This window comes from Pipistrellus kuhlii, unplaced genomic scaffold (assembly GCF_014108245.1).
Source record: "Pipistrellus kuhlii isolate mPipKuh1 unplaced genomic scaffold, mPipKuh1.p scaffold_m20_p_19, whole genome shotgun sequence".
In the NCBI taxonomy this organism is placed as follows: domain Eukaryota; kingdom Metazoa; phylum Chordata; class Mammalia; order Chiroptera; family Vespertilionidae; genus Pipistrellus; species Pipistrellus kuhlii.
Genome location: NW_023425504.1, coordinates 12,269,795 through 12,282,179, shown reverse-complemented (window position 1 = coordinate 12,282,179; position 12,385 = coordinate 12,269,795). Strand labels below are relative to the sequence as shown.

The 12,385-nt window shown below is 37.9% G+C and overlaps 1 protein-coding gene and 1 pseudogene across 4 annotated transcripts in view; one reads left to right on the top strand and one right to left on the bottom strand.

Annotated features, from left to right (window-relative positions):
- ENOX2 (ecto-NOX disulfide-thiol exchanger 2) overlaps positions 1–12,385 on the bottom strand; it is a 298,580-nt gene that overhangs the window by 220,294 nt on the left and 65,901 nt on the right. The window lies entirely within an intron of this gene.
- Positions 11,137–12,068, top strand: LOC118722015 (annotated as a pseudogene).

Below are 12,385 nucleotides of genomic sequence, written 5' to 3'. Positions count from 1 at the left end.
AATTTGACCAAAATCACCAGGGCATTGGGTTCTTGAATCTGGTGTTGGAAATCTCTGATTATTCTTTTCTTAGCCTCTTAGCTGAGCCTCCAACTCCATTGACAAATCATTGTTTTCCTTAATGCCTGCCTAATCTTTTCTTTTTGCTTACTTTTGTATCTCTGTTTCTCCCCTCCCTCCAAAATACTTCTCAACAAAGATGAGAAAGGAAGATAGATGGAAGTATGAAAGAGCAGGGTTCAATTTAAATAAATACATTTGTCTTAAAAATTCTGGATTGTCAAAGATGATTTCAAAAAGAAAGCTTTTGGGGCCAGGACAATATATATATACTAGAGGCCCAGCGCACAAAATTTGTGCACTCGGGGGTGGGGGTGTTCCTCAGCCTGGCCTGTACCTTCTCACAGTCTGGGAGCCCTCTGGGAGCAGGGAGCAGGCCTAAGCTGTCAGTCGGACATCCTTAGTGCTGCCATGGAGGTGGGAGAGGCTCCCGCCATTGCCTCTGTGCTCCAACCATAGCCTGACTTCTGGCAGAGTGGTGCTCCCCCTGTGGGAGCACACTGACCACCAGGGGGCAGCTCCTGCATTGAGCATCTGCTCCCTGGTGATTAGTGTGCATCATAGTGACAAGTTCTGCAATTCAGTCAATTTGCATATTAGCCTTTTAATACCGTTTCCCCGAAAATAAGACAGTGTCTTATATTAATTTTTTCTCCCAAAGTTGCGCTAGGTCTTATTTTCAAAGGATGTCTTATTTTTGGGGACACACGGTAGATAGGATATATATGTGTATATATATGGCTAATATGCAAAGTGTCCCCTTGGGAGTTCGACCAGCAGTTTGATCATTTTCTATGACGTATGCTGACCACCAAGGGGTGGCATGGAACAAAGGAAGGCCCCAGCAGCCAGCAGCCAGCAGTCAGAGAAGGGAGATTCTGGCCAGCAGCCAGAAGGCCCCAATCAGCCCTGATCACTGCCTATGGACTCTACCCATGCTCTAATTACATGCACTGGGCCTCTAGTGTATTCATAAGACACTAATGTCATATATACACTGTTGTTTCCTGTGGATTTCTCCAAGCTGTTCTTTAAAATAATTGTGTTGTGTGTTTCTAAGGTTTGTATGGGGTTTTAACATTTTGAAACCACTGGGGCAAACAGGAAAAATCTTAAAATCTGATTACTCAGTAGTCAAATAAAATGTTATAAGACACTTCTCCATCTTACCCACTCTCTATTTTTATCCCATCTGAATAGAAAACAAATTAAAAATATTTCAGTCCAAAGGGTAATTTTGTGAAAAAACACATAGGAACAGAGGTTTATAATAGAAGTATCTCTTCTAACACAGAACAACACCAATGTAATTCAATAAACTTTATAAAACCATCCCTGCCAATCAAAATCTAGAAAAGACAATTTCCTGTTTGTGGAAATAGATGTTATACTGAACAAAACCAAATCAGGATGCAGTTAACTTGGAAACAAACTTGATATGCTAGATTCAGGTTAGCTAGAAAAATGCTGCTGTATTTTAACACATTTGCATACTAGTTAAATAAAATTAAGATTTCTAAGAGACTTCTAGGGAGTGGAGAGGGAGTACTGAATGAGTTATTGAAAAAAAAAGCTACACAATAAGAATAACTATCATTAATGGAAAATTTACTATGTGCAAAGTACTTTGCAAAGTGATATATCTTCTCATTTAATTCTCACCATAATTTTAACAGATGGGTGTTCTTATTATCTCAGTTTTATAGATGAGGCAAATGAAGCTCAGAGATTATTGTATGTATAAATTCACATGAGTAATGAGGGGTAAAATTCAGACCCACTTTTTTTAAAATATATATTTTTATTGATTTCAGAGAGGAAGGAAGAAGGAGAGAGAGATAAAAACATCAATGATGAGAAAGCATCATTGATCAACTGCTTCCTGCATGCCCCCCACTAGGGATCGAGCCTGCAACCTAGGCATGTTCCCCAACTGGGAATAGAACTGTAACCTCTGGTTCATGGGTTGACACTCAATCACCGAACCATGGCAGCCTGGCCCATGTTTATTCTTAATTGATAGGCTATGTTGTTGCTATTCCTATATAATAAAAAGATAGTATGAAAATTGACCCTAATGGTGAAATGACCAGAATAACCAATCAACCAGTCACTATGAGGCACAGTGACTACCTCTCAGTCCCTCTTCTCGGCTGGTGAACAATGGGGAACCAGGGGTGGATGGTGACAGGGGGTGGGGCCAGCTGCCAGCAGCTGGGGAAGATGGTCCTGATCACAGGCCAGGCCTAGGGACTTTACCCACGCAAAATTTTGTGCACCAGGCCTCTAGTAAAATATAAAACAGAAATATCTATGTCATATATACTGATATATAGTCATGTGTACAATGATGGAGATACATCCTTAGAAATGCATTATTAGGCAATCTCATCATTTTGCAAACATCATAAAGTGCACTTACACCTAGATAGTATAGCGTAGTTACACAGCTAGGCTAATTTATTATTGAAGAAAATATATTTTAATTTTAGTGTAAATGTATAGTATTTATAAAGTCTACAGCCTAGTTACACACTTAGGCTATATGGTATAGCTTATTGCTCCTAGGCTATAATAAAAAAATAAAAAACACCTTAGCCAAGTTATTAAAAAATAAAAACAAAACAAAACAAAACAGTATGGTGATTTTAAGAGGAAAATGGCAATGGAAGAAGGTAGGAGAGGGTAAAGGCGGGATAAATGGTCATTGAAGGAGACTTGACTTGGGGTGGTGAATACATTATATATATATATATGTATATATATATATATATACACACACACACACACATACATACAGATGATGTAACATAAAATTGTACACGTGAAACCTATATACTTTTATTGATCAATGTTATTGAAATAAATTCAATAAAAAGTGTTCTAATAATATAAGCCTCATACATTGTTTCTGAAATATTATTGGTGCTTTAAGTAAAGTTGCATTGAGAGAAGGGCTAGCTGTGAAACAAACCACAGTTAGGCAATTCCTTTCTCTAGGGCAGTGTTTCCCAAACTTTTGACATATCTGTACCCCTTCTATAATTTTCGTAATGCTGAGTACCCCTCGTACTCATGAGAATGTAGAATTAGGCGCAGCTAAGCAAGGGGCAGTGCATATCCCCACCAAACTCCGGTGAAACACGTACCCCCACCAAACTCTTCCTGTACCCCTGGGGGTATGCGTACCACACTTTGGGAAACACTGCTCTAGGGCATTGAGCATCTGGGAATTTTATAAAAACCTTATATAACTTTGGAAGACACCTGGACTCACAATCAGTGTAGGTTGAATCTAACGTTTTATTCTTAGTACAATGCACAATGCCAAATTCATCAGGGAGTCTCCAGAAAGAATGGGCACATTCAAAAATTCAACTGGCCTACTACATGGATTCCAGCCACTTTGAGGAGTAACTGATTGAAAAATCTTAAGCTTTTATGGTTGTATTTCTCCAGAGAAGTTCTTGAATAACTTCTCTCTGCACCTTGTTGCCTTCCTAAGTGACCCATCCACTGTCATCTTTGACATAAGAAGTAGTGATAAGCCATACTAGCTGCCTTTCAAATTCAAGAGCCACTGAGCAAAAGAGTTAATGATAGTGTCTTCTCACTTCTAACAATGGCAGTAACAGAATTCCTCAACAGTTCATTTTTCTCTTGAAATACTTTATTTATTTTTTTTAGAAAGGTAAAGAAAGGCTGATAAAGAAGGAGAAATTGTTAGCTATTTAGCTATATTTTTTAGGTATTTTCCTCATGACATGGTACATTTTATTTTTAAATTAAATGAAATCCTTTGTGCTCTAGGTAAAAATGCTATATAAATCACAGATGGCTTTTATAATAGGCCAATATTATAAATACAATGGTGCCTGAATGGGTAGATAAATGATATTAACACAAGATTGGAAGGAAATAACTATATGGCAGGTTAATGAAAGGAATTTTTATGATAAAGTGAAGGAGTTGGAATTTGAATGTGGGTACTAAATTCATTTAGATTATAAACTCTTACAATTAGAAAAAGAATCCTTGAGACTAATCAATTTTCATTAATAGATTTCTTTTTACCTTGACCAGTGATTGCTAAATTTGTTCTTGCAACAGATCCTTAGAATGGCTTCTCTCCATTTGATGGACCAGGGCATAAATTCATACTTCTGTGCTAAAAGCTTATATAAATAATAAAAGAAGTGAACCTTGACCATCTATGAGATGAGTACCCATCTAAATCCCTAAAAGGCCTAGAAAGAGCACAGCTGCTTGCAAGCTAGTAGATGTGCCAACTTAGATTCATATAATTTTAGAATTGGAATTGGCCTCTGAGTTTATTTTACAGTGAAGAAATCTTATGCACAGCATGCCTGTCTAGTAGCATCTAGACAGTGATTACTTGATCAGGCCTCACTTTATCAAAAAACTACTGTATTGCCTGCCATACAATTTGAATAGAAAGGTTTTCTCTTTGTGCTAGTTTAAAATCTGCCTTCCTGCCCAGCTGTTGTTGCTCAATGGTCGAGCATCAACCTATGAACCAAGAGGTCATGGTTCGATTCCTGGTTGGGGTATGTGCCTGGGTTTCAGGCTCGATACCCAGTAGAGGGTGTGCAGGAGGTAGCCAATCAATGATTCTCATTATTGATATTTCTGTCTCTTCTCCTTCTCCCTTCCTCTCTGAAATCAATAAAAATATTTGAAAATCTGCATTTCTATGGCTACCTCATTTAAGGTTCGATGTGTTATTTAATCTGTGCTTCAGCTTCCTTACATGTAAAATGGAAATAATACCTATATCATATGATTATTTTTAAAATATATTTTTATTGATTTCAGGGAGGAAGGGAGAGGGAGAGAGAGAGATAGAAACATCAACGATGAGAGAGAATCATAGATCAGTTTCCTTCTACATACTCCTTACTAGTGATCAAGCGTGCAACTGAGGCATGTGTCCTTGACCGAATCGAACCTGGGACGCTTCAGTCTGCAGACCAATGCTCTATATACTGAGCAAAACCAGCTGAGGCATTGAAGGGATTACACATGTTAATATAAGTCAAGTGTTTAGTACAGTTTCTGACACAAAATAAGTGCTCAATATATGTCAGCTATCATTTTTATTGATAATGCTATTTTTACTTTTACAACTACTACTATCATGACATCAACCCTCTATCCTCTTATTTATATCAGCTCTTCAAATATTTGAAGACTCCTATTTAAAGCATGAGCTTTAGAGCTGTGTTTCAATCTCTGCTCCTTATTAACTCTATAATAAGCAAGTTATCTGATGTGTTTAAACCAGATACCTCCAAGAAAGGTAACAGAAAGATTATTACATGATTTCACTCACATTTGTAATCCAACGAACAAAACAAACTGATGAACAAAATAGATCTAGAGACATAGAAGCATAGAACAGACTGCAGAATTTCAGAGGGAAGACAGGGAAGGGACGGTGGAAGGGGAACTTATATGCATATATGCATAGCCCATGGACACAGACAATAGTGTGGTGAAGGCCTGGGAGGAGCCGGTGCGGGATGGGGGGGGGGGGGGTCAATGGGAAAAAAGACAAAGGGGATATCTGTAATACTTTCAACAATAAAGATAAATTAAAAAAAGAAACATCAGCCTAACCAGTGTGGCTCAGTGGTTGAGCATCCACATGTAAACCAGGAAATCAGAGTTCGATTCCCAGTCAGGGCACTTGCCCAGGTTGTGGGCTCTATCTCCAGTGTGGGGTGTGCAAGAGGCAGCTGATCAATGATTCTCTCTCATCATTGATGCTTCTATCTCTCCCTCCCCTTCCCTTTCTCTCTGAAATAATATATATATTAACCAAAAAGAAACATCAAAAAAAGAGAAAGTTAATATCTCCTGCATATGATGGTATGAAGATAAAATGAGATAATATATGCAACATGCCTGACACACAGTAGGTACATAAAAACACATCCATTCCCATACCCTTCTTCATGCTTAAGCTTGCCCTCTCACAGGTATTAAAAACCCCAATTTTTAACAGTTCTTTATATGATAGGGTTTTCTAGTCTCTGACCATCTTTGTTTTACTTTAGTTTGTTAAGTGTCTTTTTTAAGATGTAGTATCCAGGATAGAAAGGCTTATTCCAAATGTGTGACCCAAGTATGCCATGCAGAGTCTAGTGGAACTTCAATCTTAAGATTCTTTAATCTTGGGAAGATACAGCTCAGCTAAAGGCATTTGTGGGCAAGATGGGGATTAGTTATATTCTCTTATCACCATGATTTTTTTGCTCATTGATTTCCTTTTTCCTGGCTCACAGGCTAATGAGTGATCGATCCCATCAAAACTTCAAGTTCCTTATTGAATTAGAGCAGTTGTCCTGGCCCGCTCTAGTAGCTCTCTCCCAGGAATCTGCCTTCTTAGCAGGCTGCACTGCATGCATAATGCAGAGAATCTAATTCCTGCCACATATATTGAGGAGCATTACTGCCAAAGTGTCTCTTCCAATCCATTTCATGTGGTTGTTTTCCAAAGCAAACTATTGAATTAAAAAGATAATTTTAATCTTATTGGTTGGTACTGATTAAGTATCTCTAGTCAAGTAGAGAGATAGAATACATGCTTTGAAAGTATAAAGAGATAATCCACCTTTCCAATTTTCTGGAGGCAATACAGAATATTGAAATCAGTAAGATTCATGAAATCTACGATGGAGCCCTATCTATGACATTAATTGTATGATTCTGGATAAATCACTTGGCCATTTAGATCAGTTTCCTTATCTGTAAAATGAGAGGGTAGGTTTATGTTTTAATACAATTTCTGGGCCAAACAATGTGTAGTTCTATTCTCTAGCTTTATATCTAATTAAATAATCATATTTCCCACACCACAATTGCCTTTTTAAATCAGTTATTGCTGAGGAATAGCCCAGACAAAATGGAATATTTAAACAAATTTTGTAATTTTAATAGAAAATTGAAACAGTTGAATACTTCTTTTCCCAACCTCTTGCTTATATAATTTTAAATCAGTTAATTGCATTGCATTTTATAATACAAAGATTATAATGATATATCCAAGCTGAAGGGAAGAGTTCAACATCTATAATTGAGGTACAACAGAGAGAGCTGCATTGAGCAAGAGCATTTATAACATATTAACCATAAGAATAGCTTGAAAGCTGACCTTGAGTATACACAGCTCAATTTAGTAATATGCTATAAGAGTGCCTGAGAATATACATCATTCATGACTTTGCATCAGCAATCATATCATGAGCACGTTTAAAAATGTTGTTATTCATTTAACTGTTAAGGTAGTAGTCAAAACTACTGTGAAGCAATGCTTTTGGCCCCTAGTACATATAAAATTATTGGGTTACTAGTATAAGAGATTCCCATATGCAGACTTATCTTTCAGATAGGCTACACTCTTTTATGCAATCCTTTAAAAAAAACAGTCTATTAAGAGAAACCAAGATGGTGGCATAGGTAAACAACTGAACTTGCTACTGTGCAGAACATGTTCAAAACTACAACTAAAAGACAAAACAGACATCATCAAGAACCACAGGAAGGCTGGCTGAGTAGAAATTCTACAACTAGAAGGGAAGAGAAAAGCACACTGTGACTCAGAGGAGGTGCAGAAGTAAAGGCAGAGGTACGGAGGCGCCCGCATGGAGTGGGCTGGCTACTGAGTACTCAGCTGGCTTTTTCAATCTGCAGAGAGACACATGCTCCTGACTGCTCTGAACTCCAGTTCCAGGCAAGACTCTGGGGACCCAAACTCAAACTGAACTGCCTGGCAGTGGGCGAATTCGAGGGCAGCTTTCTCTCAGAGGTACCTGGAGTGACTAGGCAGGACAATGAGACCTGGGGGCCTCTCAGGGCAGGGCTGACAGGAAGCCATTGCTGTTTGCTCTGTCCTGAGACTCCACCCCATCCGAGCTATGTGCAGAGGCTTTTGCAAATGAATGGCCTGGTCCTTTGAAATCTAAACTTACCTAACAAATTGCAGCTGATTCAGAAAGAACCAGAACATCCAAAAGAAGGCCCAAGGCCCCACAGCAGCTTGTATTGCTTCACATCTGGTCCTCATCTGGGAACCTTCAATATCCAAACAAAGAAGAGGAATCTGCAGATCTCTCCATAGCTCCTGCTGGGTGGCCTCAGGCAGAGGCTAAATTTAATACCTCCTTGGAGATCAAAGAGGCAGTGTACCCAGGGGTCAGAGTAGGACCATCCAGATTACAACTCCTCAGATCCATAAGGGACACACTCAGGGGGGGCAGACTCAGTGAGCACTAAAGCCCCACTGAATGAAGCAAGTCTTGCTGCATAAGGGTGTCTCCAGGACAGAAGTTCTCCCAGCATAGACACAACTGATCCTCACAGCCAATTGGCCTGGAGGTCAATTTCTCCTAGTGATATCAACAACAATCAAGACTTAACTATAACAAGACTGTGTACACAGCCCACAAAGGGGTGCACCAAGAGTATCCATGTCAGGTAACTGGGGAAGCTGAGCCACTGGGCCCTTAGGACACCTAGCACACAAAGCCACTCTATCAACTCGGGGAAGTAGCCAAAATGCGGAGACAAAGAAACAGGTCACAAATGAAAGAAATGGAGGAAAGCAAATGACTGGATATAGTGTTCAAAACTAAGGTTATAAGGTTTTTCATGAATAGCAAGAACCCACAAACAAGATTACTCTACCCAGCAAAGCTATCATTCAGAATTGAAGGTCAGATAAAGAGCTTCACAGATAAGAAAAAGCTAAAGGAGTTCATCACTGTCAAACTAGTATTATATGAAATGCTGAAAGGTATTATTTAAGAAGAGGAAGAAAAAGAAAAATGTAAAGATAAAAATTATGAACAACAAATACATATCAACAAGTGAATCTAAGAATCAAGTGAATAAAAATCTGATGAACAGAATAATATGGTGACTATAATAGAATCAGGGGTATAGAAAGGGAGCAGAATGACAATTTTGGGGGGAGAAAGGTTGTGGGGGGTGCGGGAAGAGACTGGACAAAAAGCATTCTCCTATGGATGAGGACAGTGGTGGAGGGTAAGGGCAGTGGGTGGGGTGGGAACTGGGTGGAAGAGAGCTATGGGGAGAAAAAAGAGGAACAACTGTAATAATCTGAACAATAAAGATTTTAAAAAACAGTCTATTAAAGATCTTACTGTGCTTGAACAAAACCTATCGCTACATTACCAACAGAAGTCTTAAGAATCAATGTCACTGGTTATATTTATTATTAAAAATGTTCCATAAAATACTGATAAAACTTGTGGGATTTTTTTCTCTTTTTTTTGGCTTCTAACTTAAGAAACACCATATTGAGTCATGGCTATGAGTTCTGGTATATCTGGTAAAACAGAGATATATGACTGTTTTAAAGAGCATTATTCTTTCCTTCTATCGATATGTGCATATCGCGTGCACACACACACACACACACACACACACACACACGGGTGGGGTAGGAGCTCATATAGTATTTTGCAGTGTATATTCTATTTGCTATCACCTATTTTTTCCATCAGACTAAAAAGGCAGCACACAGGAAAAGAAGGAAATCTTGAAAAACATCCATTTTCTATTATATATTCTGGCATTCCTCACTTAGATTCATGCAGTGGCTGAAAGACAAATGTAAAATAGTGGGGGGGAGGATAAAAAATAAAATAAGCAAAATAAAATAGTGGGGAAGATAGAAATATTGGTTCACCACACCATCATTTATGTCATTCCTAAATGTGAAAAAATTTAGATTCCTACTCACTTCCAATCATTAATTTACTCCAACATGACAAAATACTTTCATGATGACATAGTTTCCTAATAATCTTATCCGTGGCTGGAGGAGAAGAAATAGCAGAGTTTCCAAAATGCCTATGATATTACTATGCTTTTCCCAGATGAGATCCTTGCTGTTATCTTGAACTGTGACTGAGAGGCCACTACATAGCAGATGGTAAGAAAAGAGAACCAAAATTTAAATACACAACCATCATCACCAACATTAAGCCTTCCTTTGAAACAATGGGAACTGTGAAATCTGGGTCTACATTTCTGTTGAATATAACAAAGAAGGGCGTTCTTAGTAGAGACAGGGTTTACTGTCTTTCTTAGCATAAATACACCAAGTAAGAATACATCAAGCAGAAGATAATAGTGCATCCCTAATTCAGTAATTGTCATAGGACTCTTTCCTTCTCCTTAATTAAACAGTTAACAGGGAGCTGGGATTCACACAAAGAAATTCCTTCCTCCTGCCCTCTTTCCCACTTTGATTTATGCATAGCCCCTAGAGACACAAAGTAATGTCTTTATAGACTAAAAGCCCCAGCTGTTTTTGGAAAACCTATGACAAAACTTAACTAAGGTTCACACATGCAAACATAAAACTCCCACAATTACTAAGCTGGGTATTACAAAGCCAGTCTTATTGCCTCTCTCAACCCTAGCCAAGCTGACCTGAATACACCTATAGTTCTAATTTAGTACTGCCTAAGGCATTGTGGCTTCTGGGTAGATAAACACTTTATTAAAAAGCCGAGAAAGAGATATAGAACTGTAAGGATTTAAAACAAGTCATTATTTATTAATATCAGATTGAAGCATTGGAAATATGTGAAATTCCATTTTATATGGACCCGATTTCTTTAGTTTATTTTTCTTTTTCTAGTGGTAAGAAATCAGAAAATGGCATGAGAAGTTAAAATAAAATCCTGAAACACCCTCAAGATCCTCAGTTTGATCTTAAATGAACAAAGGACTTCATGGACTTCTCTTCCTGTACCCATTTTAATCCTGGTGTTTAATTTTCTTATCTCTTTTCTTCTATTTCACAACCAGGGGTTCTTAATCTAAACATCATAAAGGTTCATAGATATGCTTCAAGAGGCCTATGAGCCTTCTAAAATTGCAGGCAAAATTGCATATGTATATTTTATGGGGAGAAAGTCTATAGTTGTCAGATAATTAAAGGAGTCAATAAAGTGTAAGGGCTATTTTCTCAGACTTGCTCTGAGTGATCTCGTGACTTCAAATCAAATCTTTATATATGAAAAGGAGAAAGTGGAATGTCCAAGGCTGCAATCATGGCACAGGAAGAGGAAGATATTCGGGACTATAATTTGAATGAGAAGCAGAAGGCGACCAAGGCCAAGTAACCTCCAGTCATTCGGAAGTATGAGAATTTGGACCATACAGCAGATGTCCAGTTACATACATGGGGAGATATTCTGGAGGAAGCTTTTGAGCAATGTGCAATGGCCATGTTTGGTTAAATGACAGATATTGACACAGTGGAGCCCCTCCAAGCAATAGAAGTAGAAACATAAGGAGATGATTTGCAGTATCTTCTGTATCACTTTTTGGACGAGTGGCTTTATAAGTTCAGTGCTGATGAATTCTTCGTACCCCGGGAAGTGAAAGTACTTAGTCAATTGACCATAATTTAATTTCAAATTATGGTCAATTGGGTAGGGAGAAGAATTCTCATTGCCCAAGAATCCTCAGGGAAATAAAGTCAAGGCAATAATGTATTCAACCATGCAGGTCTATACTGAAGAGAAGACAGAAGTGTTTGTGATCATTGACATTTAAGATAAAGAAAAAAACTCCTATGAAGAACTGTTTTTTTTTTTTCCTCTTGTCCTTTTGAGAAGATACCATAATATAAATTCTACAGTCTCTAACAATATATGATGGTTTGGGTTTGCAGAAAATAAATTTTTTACTTAAAGTATGACTTTCCCACAAATGGAAAATGAAGGCATAGTCTTGGTCTATACTAACTAGATATTCAAATGTTAATTCTTCAGGTGGCAAGTATGGTTCTTTATTTATTAATTCCTTCTGTAGCAACAGGTGCCTCACACCCTTCCAATGGAATGCCAGCCCTCCAGGCTGGTCCCAAAAGGGATCATTGATGTAAAACATCAGCCCGAGAGACTCTGAAGCCTCCACACTCTTATCAAATTCAATTTGGGGGAGGGGGGAAGATAATTTGAGAAATTTTACAATCAAGATTTTGTTTTTCCTACAAATTGGTTAAGACATATATTTTCAATATGTATATTAATAGGTTGTATTTTAGATCGCTGTAGGACAGAGTCATCCTATATTCCAGTTGGATATCTTATAAGAAATAATTATAATTGAACAATTGGGAGGATTCTCTAGAAAGAGCCCTGATTTTCTATCTACGGTAACTTTTCTTTTAACACTGATATATTGACATTTTCTTGTTTTTCCACAAGAAAAATTTAATGCCCTTAAAAATGGGCCCTTCTAGGAGAAACCAAGATGG